Source organism: Gossypium arboreum, chromosome 7, assembly GCF_025698485.1.
Source record: "Gossypium arboreum isolate Shixiya-1 chromosome 7, ASM2569848v2, whole genome shotgun sequence".
NCBI classification, from domain to species: Eukaryota; Viridiplantae; Streptophyta; class Magnoliopsida; order Malvales; family Malvaceae; genus Gossypium; species Gossypium arboreum.
Genome location: NC_069076.1, coordinates 79,333,255 through 79,346,160, shown reverse-complemented (window position 1 = coordinate 79,346,160; position 12,906 = coordinate 79,333,255). Strand labels below are relative to the sequence as shown.

At 35.5% G+C, this 12,906-nt stretch overlaps 2 non-coding genes across 2 annotated transcripts; one reads left to right on the top strand and one right to left on the bottom strand.

Moving 5' to 3' along the window:
* Positions 1-2,405: 2,405 nt before the first annotated feature.
* On the bottom strand, positions 2,406-2,512 carry LOC128295851 (small nucleolar RNA R71). The gene has a single exon (XR_008286400.1). It is a non-coding gene; the product is annotated as a small nucleolar RNA R71 (small nucleolar RNA).
* Positions 2,513-8,624: 6,112 nt separating this feature from the next.
* On the top strand, positions 8,625-8,731 carry LOC128296021 (small nucleolar RNA R71). The gene has a single exon (XR_008286568.1). It is a non-coding gene; the product is annotated as a small nucleolar RNA R71 (small nucleolar RNA).
* The last annotated feature ends 4,175 nt before the right edge of the window (positions 8,732-12,906 follow it).

Here is a 12,906-nt window from a genome sequence, read left to right as displayed (position 1 = left end):
ATTTTTTTAAGATGTTAAGAAGTTTACCGAATTATTCGTCTGTACGGTCTTTCTTTATCTCTTTAGGGTATGGCACACGATGTGTGTATTCTCTACTTACCTGTGTTTGTTTGTTCTAGCTTCTATCCACCTTATCTTTGCTTACCATAGTTTCTTGCCTTGGTTCTGGTGTGGACTCAACTAACCCTTCTTCATATTGAACCGTGATCACATGGAGCTACTCTCTTAGGTTAGTTTTCGTGTTGCTGAGAAAGCTACCTTCTGGTCTTTCTGAGATCAGCTTAGCAAGCTGACCTATTTGAGTCTCTAAACCTTGAATCGATGCCTGCTGATTTTTAAGTGCTATTTCGAGGTTTTGGTGATAAATTGTAATTTATACATATTTTTATCCTATTCTTAGCACATTTATGGATGATTTCTTCCTAGATTTAGTGAATTTGATGCTCGTAATTCTTTAATTTCATGTTTTATACTTAGGTGACCATAAGAGAGCAAAAAGAGCGAGAAACAGGCAAAAAAGGAGAAAACGGGCCTACGTGGGAAATCAGCACGGCCTGGAGTTCCTTACATGGGTAGATCACACGCCCGTGCCTTTTTAATAGCCTTGAGCACGATCTTGAAGAAATCGCACACAGGTGTGTCACACGGGCGTGTCCCTGTCGAGCCCAAGTTTAGTTTTATTCGGAAAAGGCCACTCCTGAGGGCTTTTAGGCATTCTAAAGCCTATTTAAACACCTGAGGAGGCACTTAGAAGTGACACGGAGTAGGAGGAAAAGAATTACTCAAGGGAAGCAATTAATCCATCTCAGAAGCAGGATTCATCGTCAAGACTGAATATCTCCCTTCAATTTCAATTCAAGGGTTTTGAGTTTCTTTATGTTTTGTATTCATTATTTTTCTGAGATGTTTTCCTTCATAATTATAAACTAAACCCCCTAAATACCTAAGGGGAATGAAACCTAAGATGAATCTTATTATTATTATGTGAATTGTATGATAAATATTTGACTTGTTCTGAATTATGTGTTCTTAATTCTTATCTTAATATTCCAGGATATTGATTCAAGGTAATGTGCTTATTCAGAGGAGCAAAAGTCCCTATCTAAGAGTAAATTTGTCATAATTAAGTGGATTTGATTGCACGCCTAGGGATAGGGTGACAAGATTTTGTCGGATTAGGGTGAAACCTAATAAGGGGATCCATAGATCGAGTTAATGCAACACTAGGGCGTTAATTAGAAAGAGATTTCAATTAATCAACCTAGGGTTAGACGTTATTAGTCTCGAGAGAGATAATAATATAACTTAGGGATTTCTACGAATCAAGTCAAATAAGTAAATCGTCTGATTCAGAGTCAAATAACAAGTGAAGTCTAGGTGGATTTTTCCTTGGGTATTGTCCTAATCAATTGAGTTTTTCCAAAAGCTTTTTATCAATTTTCTCTCTGTGCACTCTTACTTTAGTTAATTAGTTTAGATAAACAAATCTCTTAATTTTTATGCTAGATAATAAAAGAAAGTAATAACTAGTACTCTTAGTTCCTTTGGGTTCTACAATCCAGTCTTGCTAAAGCTATACTACTGTTCGATAGGTACACTTGCCTTCATCGTGATAATAGTTAGTTTCAAGAACGATTAATTATAAATTTTTAAAACCTGTCGCGAATATCACGTATCAAGTTTTTTGGCGCCGTTACCGGGGAACTAAAATATTAGGAACACTCGATTTTTATTTCTTTAGCCATTTTACTTTATTTGCAATTTAAATTTTTATTTTCTTTTCTAATTTCTTTTTTATTTGCTCCTGGCAGGTTTTTATAGTGTATGACTAGAAGAAACCCATCGGGACCATTACTGTCTGATAATAAGATCGATCGCACAGTTCATAGAAACTGAAGAGAAATAAAGCAAAGCTTAAGATACACAGAGGAAGAGCAAGAGGACGATATTCACACCACAATCGAGGAGATGGCTGAAAATCAGGAAAATCCGCAACCTCCTGCGATTGCTGCTGATCCAGTAAACTAGAATCCTGCTCCGCGCACTATGTATGATTATGCTAAACCAAATTTAATAGGAACTGAGTCAAGTATAGTTAGGCCTACTATCGCTGCAAATAATTTTGAACTGAAACCTAGCACGATTCAAATGATACAACAATTTGTTTAGTTTGATGGTTTGCAGGATGAAGATCCAAACAATCACTTGGCAAATTTCTGGAGTTTTATGACACATTTAAAATCAATGGCGTTTCTGACGATGCCATACGCCTTTGGTTGTTTCCCTTTTCGTTGAGGAACAAAGCAAAACAGTGGTTGAACTCTTTACTACGAGAGTCAATCACTACTTGGGAATAAATGACAGAAAAGTTTTTATTAAAATATTTTTCGCCGGCTAAAAAAGCTAAATTAAGGAATGATATCTCTTCTTTTGTGCAGATGGATCTAGAAACACTCTACGATGCATGGGAGAGATACAAGGATCTATTGAGAACGTGCCCTCACCATGGGCTACCTCTCTGGCTACAGGTTCAAACTTTCACAATGGCCTGAATCCTTCAACTAGACAGATGGTTGACGCAGCCGTGGATGGGACTATCAATAATAAGACACCTGAAGATGCTTATGAATTTATAGAAGAGATGTCATTGGATAATTATCAGTGGCAAGTTATGAGGAAAAATCCAATGAAAGTAGTCGGCATTTTTAACGTCAATTCCTTCACCATGCTCTCTAATTAGTTAGAACTTTTGAATAGAAAAATTGACAGTTTTCTTGGTTCTTCATAGTTTCAGCCAATAATGCAATTCAATGCAAGTGGAGGAGAGACGAGCAATTCAGAATACCCACCTTATGGTCACATCATGGAAAACGAGCAATTAAATTATCTGGGTAATAATCCTCAACCTCAAAATAATCCTTATAGTAACACTTACAATGTAGGATAGATGAACCACCCAAATTTCTCATGGGGAGGCCAAGGGAATCAGAGACCACAACACTCTCCGGGTTTTCAACAACCACTTTTCCAGTAGGAAAAGAAGCTTAACCTTGAGGAAATGCTAACAAAGTTTATCTCGGTGTCGAAAACTTGCTTTCAAAATACTAAAATAGCACTTAAGAATCAACACCTGTCGATCCAAGGGCTCGAAACTCAGATAGGCCAAATCCCCAAATTGATTTCTAAACGACCACAAGGTAGCCTACGTAGTAACACTAAATCTAACCCAAGGGAATAACTCAACACAATTACCATCCAAGACGAGGAAGGGTTAGTTGAACTTGAACTAGAATCGAGGCAATGAATTGTGGTAAGTAAAGGTAAATGCGAGGTAGGCCACAGTGAGCAGAAACTAGTAAGTAAAGAGTACAAACCACGAGTGTCATACCCCAATGCGACATGGAAAGACTGTACAGATGAACAATTTGGTAAATTCCTTAAACTATTAAAGAAATTACACATTAACTTGCCATTTATTGAAGCTCTTTCGCAGATGCCAAACGCAGTCAAATTCTTAAAGGAGCTTTTAGCAAATAAACAGAAGTTGGATGAGGCATCACATGTGGAGTTAAATACAGTTTGCTCAGCCATTCTACAGAACAAGCTTCCCAACAAATTGAAAAATCCAAGGAGTTTCACGATTCCTTGTTTAATTGGTAGTTTAAATGTTAAAAATGCTTTGGCTGATTTAGGGGCTAGTATTAATGTCATGCCCTACAAAATGTTTAAACAACTAAGTCTTGGGAAACACAAACAAACTAGGATGAGTATTCAGTTAGCCGATAAAACTATCAGATTTCCTAGAGGCATCATTGAAGATGTACATGTAAAAATTGATGAATTTATATTCCCAAAATATTTTATTGTTCTAGACATAGAAGAAGGTAGTGACGCACCTCTAATTCTAGGAAAGCCCATTTTAGCAACTTCTAGAACCGTTATTAATGTTGGTATAGGTGAACTCACACTTCGTGTGGGTGATGACTCAGTTACTCTTCAAGCTCGTAATCCTATTAATACTAACCATGTGGTGCAACCTTTTTTATAGGAAACACATTTGAAGAGCACACATGAGCCTTGTTTAAGTAACAACAAAGAACCCATCTATGAAGAACGAAGGCTACAAATTGAAAAACTAGATGAACGGCGAACACATAAACCAAGGACACACAATAAACCAAAACCACGCCATGACAAGCTCAATATTTCACCAAATCAACTTAAGATTTGAGACAAAGTACTACTAGATGCAAAAGACCCTCGTATTGCAACTTCTGAACCTAACGGAGCAACCCTGCTTACGGTACTAAGCATTTTTCCATACGGTACAGTCGAGGTAATTCATCCCAAATTCAGCACTTTTAAGGTAAATAGTACTCGTTTAAAACCTTATTTTGATGAAATTGATAGCAAGGATGAGAAGTGTAAACTCCTCACACCACCATGATCATGCAAAAGAGAGATAAGTCGAGCTTAGACTCTAAATAAGCACTTCTCGGGAAGCAACTCGAGCACTAACGGTGTTAACTTCTTTAAATTTTAGTTTTTATTTAATTCACTAACTGAGTCACGAAACACAGGAATTCCATAACCACACGGTCAGGCACACGGGCGTGCCGTGTGATACGGTCGTGTGAAAATAGAACAAAAATGTTTCCCCAACATGGGATTCGATAAGTTGCCACGGCTGTGCGACATGGCCATGGGCAATCCTGCCAAATTACCACGGGCGTGCGACACGCCTGTGCCCACCGACCGTGGTCGAGCCTATTAAAATAACAAGGGCGTGCGCCTGCATACACGGGCGTGGGAGAAGCGAACGAAGAATGACACGGCCATGCAAAATGGTCGTGTGCACCAATGCACCCAATTTCGAAAACCACGAAACGCACGTGCTGAAATGAGGGCACACGAGCGCACCCCACAACCGTGTGCCCCAATTTCTTTATAAACACCTATTATTTATTTTTACATTTTTATTTTATTTTTATATTTATTTATATTTTGAAATTACTTTTTATTTCCCTTTAATACTATTTTTATTTTATCTTGGGATTTTATAATTTTTATTCGGCTATTTCTTTATGAGTAATTATGCTTCTTTATATTTCCTAAAAGAAGTTCCTGATTCTATTATAGTTATAAAGAGCTCTAAAGCTCACTATTACGTAGGAACCTAGAACTCCACTGGAAAAGGTTCTCCACGACTGCCATATCCTGCTCGACCAGCATGATAACCTCTTTGTTGAACACTGTGGTTGTGGAACCCAACCTCGACCACCACCGGAGTATCCTCCTCCAATCTTATCATTACCTTGGTCGATTATTCTCCATAACTCCAATTTAAGGAGTCCATTCATCATTCAGGAAGTTTCACTTCTCTTCCTATCTTATGATCTTATATATATATATCGTCGTAAATCTAACTTTGTACATTGAAGAGAATGTACATCTTAAGTATGGGGGGTTATTTATTTCATTATCAGAAAAATCCTTGAATTTTGTCTTATCCTCAAATAATCTTCTCCTATCATTATTAGAATGAATTTTGATTAGTTTATGATTTTTATTGATATGTCTTGAATTAAAAATATAGGCATTTATGCATTGATTGTTTAAACTTTAAGGAATTAGAAAATCAAGAATAATGAGTTGATTTTTGAGTTTTAAAAATTTTTAAAGTTCAGGTATTTTCTTGAGTTGAAATTCACAGGTTCAACATCAAAAAGCCATATTTTTTGTGAGATTTTGAGCCTTTAAAGCATATATTATTTCTTTCATGCTCACTTTTATTGTTGCTTTTAATGTGTCAATCTTGATTTTTTATTTTAGAACTTGCTTGATTATGCATGTCAAGACCACACCATTTGATTTGATATGACAAGATGATAAAGGCACTTAGGTTTAACCCACTCATTCCATAAAAGCCTACTTTCATAATTAACCCTTAGTGAACCCCTTTGAGCCTAACAAGCCATTCATTGATTTACCCTCAATATTAACCCATAACCTATTATTGTTAAAATCACCTAATTTGATCCCTATTTTTGTCGAGATTTGATTTGAATTAATTGCTTAGCTATGTTTTATTTTTGATAGATAGCCTATTTTATATGACTTGTCCTTAAAAATATATATATATACAATACATACATATATATTAGTAGTAATTTGTCATTTTTGAGCTTAAGTGTTAATTCGATATTCTGAGAAGAAGCTCACTTGTATTCAATTGATAACTAGTTATTTTTCTAGTAGGAAATTTTTTAATTCAATCTTGATTCTAACCTTTTTTTTCAGTTTGTAACCACACCCCCTAAACAAAGCCATGTTACAACCCTCTAAAGACCATTTTGATTGATGTATCATCTCAATATATAGTTGTGGAGATTTGATTTTCTTGCAAGCCTATGGTAATAAATTTTCATATTGACTAATGAGTGCTTCATTTATTTTCCTTAAACACCTTGAGTGATTTGAGTGAATCTTTAGTGAGGATGTTAAACTTTGTGATATTTTGAATCAAAGGTAATCACTTAGATGAGGGGAGACACCTATGTTTTCGTGATAAAATGCTCAACTTGGAATGTTTGAAACTTTGATGTTCTTCTAGTTGAATTCTCAATGTATGATTACTTATGGTTTTTTTTATATATTATTTATAGGGATTATAAATTGAGAAGAATTTATTTTGATTGTGAGTTGAGGATTTTGCTTGAGGACAAGCAAACGCTTAAGTGTGGGGGTATTTGATAAACCGTAATTTATACATATTTTTATCCCATGCTTAGCACATTTATGGATGATTTCTCCTTAGATTTGGTGAATTCGATACTCCTAATTCTTTAATTTCATGTTTTATACTTAAGTGAGCATAGAAAGGCAAAAAGAGCGAGAAACAGACCAAAAACGGAGAAAATGGGCCAACGTGGGAAATCAGCATGACCTGGAGTTCCTTACACGGGTAGATCACACTCCTGTGCCTATTTAACAGCCTTGAGCACGGTCTTGAAGAAATCATACACGGGTGTGTCCCTGTCGAGCCCAAGTTTAGTTCTATTCGGAAAAAGCCACTCCTAAGGGCTTTTAGGTATTCTAAAGCCTATTTAAACACCTGAAGAGGCACTTAGAAGTGACACGAAGTAGGAGGCAAGGAATTACTCAAGGGAAGTAATTGATCCATCTTAGAAGCGGGAGTCATTGTCAAGACTGAAGATCTCCCTTCAATTTCCATTCAGAGGTTTTGGGTTTTCTTTATGTTTTATATTCATTATTTTTCTGAGATGTTTTCTTTCATAACTATGAACTAAACCCTCTAAGCACCTAAAGGGAATGAAACCTAAGACGAATCTTGTTATTATTATCTGAATTGTATGATAAATATTTGACTTGTTCTTAATTATATATTCTTAATTCTTGTCTTAATATTCCAGGGTATTGATTCAAGTTAATGTGCTTATTCAGAGGAGCAAAAGTCCTTGTCTAAGAGTAAATTTGTCATAATTAAGCGGAGTTGATTGCACGCCTAGAGATAGGGTGACAAGATTTTGTCAGATTAGGGTGAAACCTAATAAGGGGATCCATAGATCGAGTTAATGCAACACTAGGGTGTTAATGAGAAAGAGATTTCATTTAATCAACCTAGGGTTAGACGTTATTAGTCTCGAGAGAGATAATAATATAACTTAGGGATTTCTACGGATCAAGTCAAATGAATAAATCGTCTGATTCAGAGTCAAATAACAAGTGAAGTCTAGGTGGATTTTTCCTTGGGTATTGTCTTAATCAATCGAGTTTTCCCAAAAGCTTTTCCCCAATTTTCTCTCTGTGCACTCTTAGTTTAGTTAATTAGTTTAGATAAACAAATCCCTTAATTTTTAGGCTAGATAATAAAAAGAAAGTAATAACTAGTACTCTTGGTTCCTTTGGGTTCGACAATCCAGTCTTGCTAAAGCTATATTACTGTTCAATAGGTACACTTGCCTTCATCGTGATAATAGTTAGTTTCAAGAACGATTAATTATAAATTTTTAAAACCTGTCACGAATATCACGTATCACTTGGAAATGTTTTTCTGACACCGAGATGAATTTTGTTAACATCTCCTCGAGGTTCGGCTTCTTTTCCTGCTGTTAAGGTGGTTGAAAACCTAGAGGGGGTTGTGGTCTTTGATTGCCTTGACAACCCCAAGAGAAGTTGGGATGGTTCTTCCAACCTGCGTTGTAAGTGTTACTATAGGGGTTATTCTGAGGTCTAGAATTGTTACTCATATAGTTGACTTATTTGTTTGTAATGCTCGGGTCGTAGGCTAGGCATTCTGTATTATTCATTCCTCCTCCATTTGTACTGTATTGCATCACCGGATGTACTTGCGTCGAGACAAATAAGAGCTCTACCTGGTTTGATAACATGGTAACCACGACGAGATTGAAAACACCTCTTGCTTTATTAGGCTTTGTCCTCATGACTTGCCATTGATAATTATTCAGTAACATCTCTTCAATGAACTCATAAGCTTCCTCAAGTGTTTTATTATTTAAGGTTCCACCGGCGCTGCATCGACCATCTGTCTCGTTGAGAGGTTCAAGCCATTGTGGAAAGTTTGAACCTGTAGCCATAAAGGTAAGCCATGGTGAGGGCACCTTCTCAATAAATCCTTGTATCTCTCCCATGCATCATATAGTGTTTCTAAATCCATCTGTACAAAAGAAGAGATATCAGTCCTCAATTTAGACGTTTTAGCTGGCGGAAAATATTTGAGTAAAACTTTTTCAGTCATTTGCTCCCAAGTAGTGATTGATCCCATGGAAACGAATTCAACCACTATTTAGCCTTATTCATTAATGAAAAGGGAAATAACCGAAGGCAAATGGCATCATCAGAAATGCTATTTATTTTGAAAGTGTCACAGAACTCTAAGAAGTTGGCCAAATGAGTATTTGGGTCTTCATCCTGCAAACCATCAAACTGAACAAACTGTTGAATCATTTGTATAGTGTTAGGTTTCAGTTCAAAATTATTTGCTGCAATTGTAGGTCTAACAATACTCGATTCAGCCCCCGTTAAATTAAGCTTAGCATAGTCATACATAGTACGAGGAGTAGGATTCTGATTCACTAGATTTGCAGCAACCACAAGAGGTAGCGGATTATTTTTATTTTCAGCCATCTCTTCAGTTGTAGTATGGATATAGTCCTCTCGCTCTTCCTCTATGTATTGTAGACTTCGTCTTATTTCTCTTTGGTTTCTATGAGCTGTGCTCTCGATCTCACTATCAAAAAGCAAAGGTCTTGATGGGTTCCTCCTAGTCATAAACTAGAGACACCTGCCAGAAGCAATTTAAAAGAAATATTTAGAAAAGAAAAATTAAACTAAAAAGAAAAAGTAAATTGAAATAGAAGTAAAAATGGCTAAACTAATAAAAATCAAGCATTCTTAATATCTTAGTCCCCGACAACGGCACTAAAAACTTGATGGTCGCTAAACTAACTAAAAATTAGACTAAGGTAAGCACACCTATCGAACAGTAGTATAGTTATGGTGAGACCGAAAATATCGTTTCCACAAGGACTAAAAGTACTAGTAATTACTATCTTTTTATTATCTAGCCTAAAAATTAAAGGAATGTTTTTAACTAAAACTAATTATCTAATTAACTAAGAACGCGACAGAAGTAAAAGTTGGAAAATACTTTTTGGAAAACCGATGGAGAAGATAATACCCAAGGAAGAATCCACCTAGACTTCACTATTTACTTCTGAATTAGAAGATTTATTCACTTGACTTAATCCGTAGAAATCCCTGATTTATGTTATTATCTCTCTCGAGACTAAAAAAAGCTGACTCTAGGTTGATTAACTGAAATTTCTTTCTAATTAAAACCCCTATTGTCGCATTAACTCAACCAATGGATTCCTTTATTAGATTTGACTCTAATTTGGCAGATTTATATCGTCCTATCTCTAGGATTGCATGCAACTCTGCTTAATTATAAAGGATCTACTCTTAAACAGAGACCTTTGCTCCACTGAATAAGCACATCAAAACTTGAATTAATATCCTGGAATATTAAAGCAAGAATTAGAACTCAAAATTAAGAATAAGAACAAGTATTTATCATATAATTCAAATAGTAATAAGATCCTTCCTAGGTTTCATCTCCCTTAGGTATTTAGGGAGTTTAGCTCATAATAATAGAAAACATCTCAAGATTGGGAAAACAACAAAACATAAAGAACCCAAAGAACTTCTAAGAAAATTGAATGGAGATCTTCATTCTTGAAGCAGATCTTGCTTCTGAGCTGATTCCGATGGCTGTCCTTAAGTATTTTCCACCTTCTACTCTGTGTATCCCCTTTAATCCTCTTCTAGGGTGTTTATATAAACTTTGGAATGCTTCAAAACCCTCAAAATTATCCTTTTTCGAGTAGAATTAGACTTGGGCTCGACAGGGACACGGTTGTGTGGCACGCCGGTGTGATGGTGTTCAGGTCGTGTGTAATTCTAAGTTGGTTTTTAGTCAACATGGCCTTGACACACTGGCGTGTGGTTTACTCGTGTGAAAATGCCTAGGCCGTGTGAAATACTGAGATAAGCCCATTTTGTCCGTTTTTGGCCCGTTGCTTGCTCTTTTCACCTTCCTATGCTCACCTGAGTATAAAAAATGAAATTAAAGGATTAGGAGCATCAAATTCACTAAATCTTATGATAAATTATCCAAAAATATGCCAAGCATGGGGTAAAAATATGTATATATTATGGTTTATCAATACTGTCCTAGACTTAACACGTGTTCACTGGTCAACTTGTTTGACTTCACATCATCTACCTACGAACATTCAGGAACATGGGAACTTGGCTTCCAAGCCCTCCCTGTGAGCCCTTAAAGTATCCACCTTGTAGAACCCTAGGCTCGATTACGAGTCGGCATTTCGGGTCATATTCAAGTTTTGTGTCGATAATGGGAAGTACCATAACAAGTTTAAATACAAAGTTAGATAGAAACGTGGATCTAATTCTAATTAATTATATTGATTTTTTAATAAGAAAAGTTGTTTAAGTAGAAGTGCATAACTCAAAGTAGATTGAGATATTCTATCATTTTCATTGTTTGACAACTAAAAGGCAATTGGAATAAAAGCTAGAGGAGTGTATAATACTGGAAAAGTAAGAAGCATGACATTTTGGACACCAAATATTAATATATTTTGGGACCCAACATGGGGAAGAGGGTAAGAAAAACTTGGTGAGGATCCATTGGTTACAAGGAAGTATGCAGTCTCATTTGTGAGAGGAATATAAGGGGACTCTTTTGAAGGCAGTAAGCTTGGTGAAAAGCATTTCACAGCATATGATTTGGATAACTGAAAAGGAAATAATCGGTTCGTCTTGTATGCAAATCTAATTGTGCCTTTCAAAACTTTTGACCTAGTTTTTGGCAAATCATTGGTATTATTTGCAAGTCACCGCAAAGGATTTAGCAGATAAATATGAGCCAATGTGTGCAAAAAACAATCTCTTATCGGAAACAAGCCCAAGGAGAGTGGGGGGTTTCAATGGGTAAGACGATTGAATAAGATTGATGGCAAATTCCTTTTCCTTTTAGAAACAACCATAATACAAAAAAAAAAACTATTCAAAGGTTATTCCGTAAGATGATTCTCTTTGTTTGGTTAAAAAATTATTAATTCAGGTACATCATCGCAGATTGTGATGCTGTCTCAATCATATATGATAGAACAAGGATATGTTAAACAACTAGAGGACACTATCGCCGATATTCTTAAAGCCAGTAAGACTCCGTTCTGCTCTGCTTATATGATTGGCTTTTGCAATAAAAGAGTGCTTTTCAGTTAAAAACATTAAAGAACAATCATTATTTTAGAAACTTTTTCAACTTAAATTAAGTGTTTTTTTCACAGATGAAAAAGCAGAAATTTGCCACTTTTTCTCAGCCTAAAGTGCTTTTGGCCTGATATTACTTTTTTAACATTATTTTTTCTTCTTCCTAATAGTCGTCAGACCCATTTTTTCCTCTTTTCTCTTTTGTCTGAACCTTACTTTTCCTTTGGTTCTTTGTTCCTATTCTCCACCAGTGGGTCTCTCTTTTCTTTTCCTTTTTTTTTTAGTGAAATACTTCTTCTTCTCTTTAATTATTCATTATGCTTTAGTTTTTAGTTATTTTTTGATTGTTTGATTTTATGAAATAATTATGAAATAAAAAAAGTTCTTTCACATTTTTTTTCAACTTTTCTCTTTTGCTTGTACCTTTGGTTCTTAGATTTGACAAAGAAAATCCCAGGTTTATGAGCTTATTACGTTTCTTTATTTCATTCTTTCATGTTTGATAGACTTCCTATTTAAGTATTATTGCAAGACTGTCCACTTTATAGTGAGAAGATAGGATTTTCTTACTCCTATTTGGTGCTAAATAATCAACTGGCACGTTCTTAAAATTCTTAGGTAACAACATTGGATAAATTCTAGGTCAATTTATCATAGCATGGTTGTTGTCTCCTACAAACATGGAGCATTTGGGAGGAAACCATAAATAAATTATTGTAAATTAACAGTAGCAACGTTTTATGTTTCCGAAATGTTGTAGAATAGAGAAGCTTGGCAATCTGTTAAAAGATCAAAGAATTTTTGTCATATAAATGATGAGACTTCTATCCAAGTTTAAAAAAAATTAGCAATTAATACCAAGACACCTTTCTTTAAATCTTGAGTTCACTAATTTCTAGCAGGAAAGGTGGTCTGGTAAACGGCAGTTCACACCCTGTTCCTCCTATGCCATCCTTTCAGGAGGCAGGAAGACAAAAGACTGAAAAACTAGACCCTCCAGCCAATCCATTGTTTTCTCTTTTTGACCAAGTATCACCTAAGTTTAACAAAGAAATAAAAAAA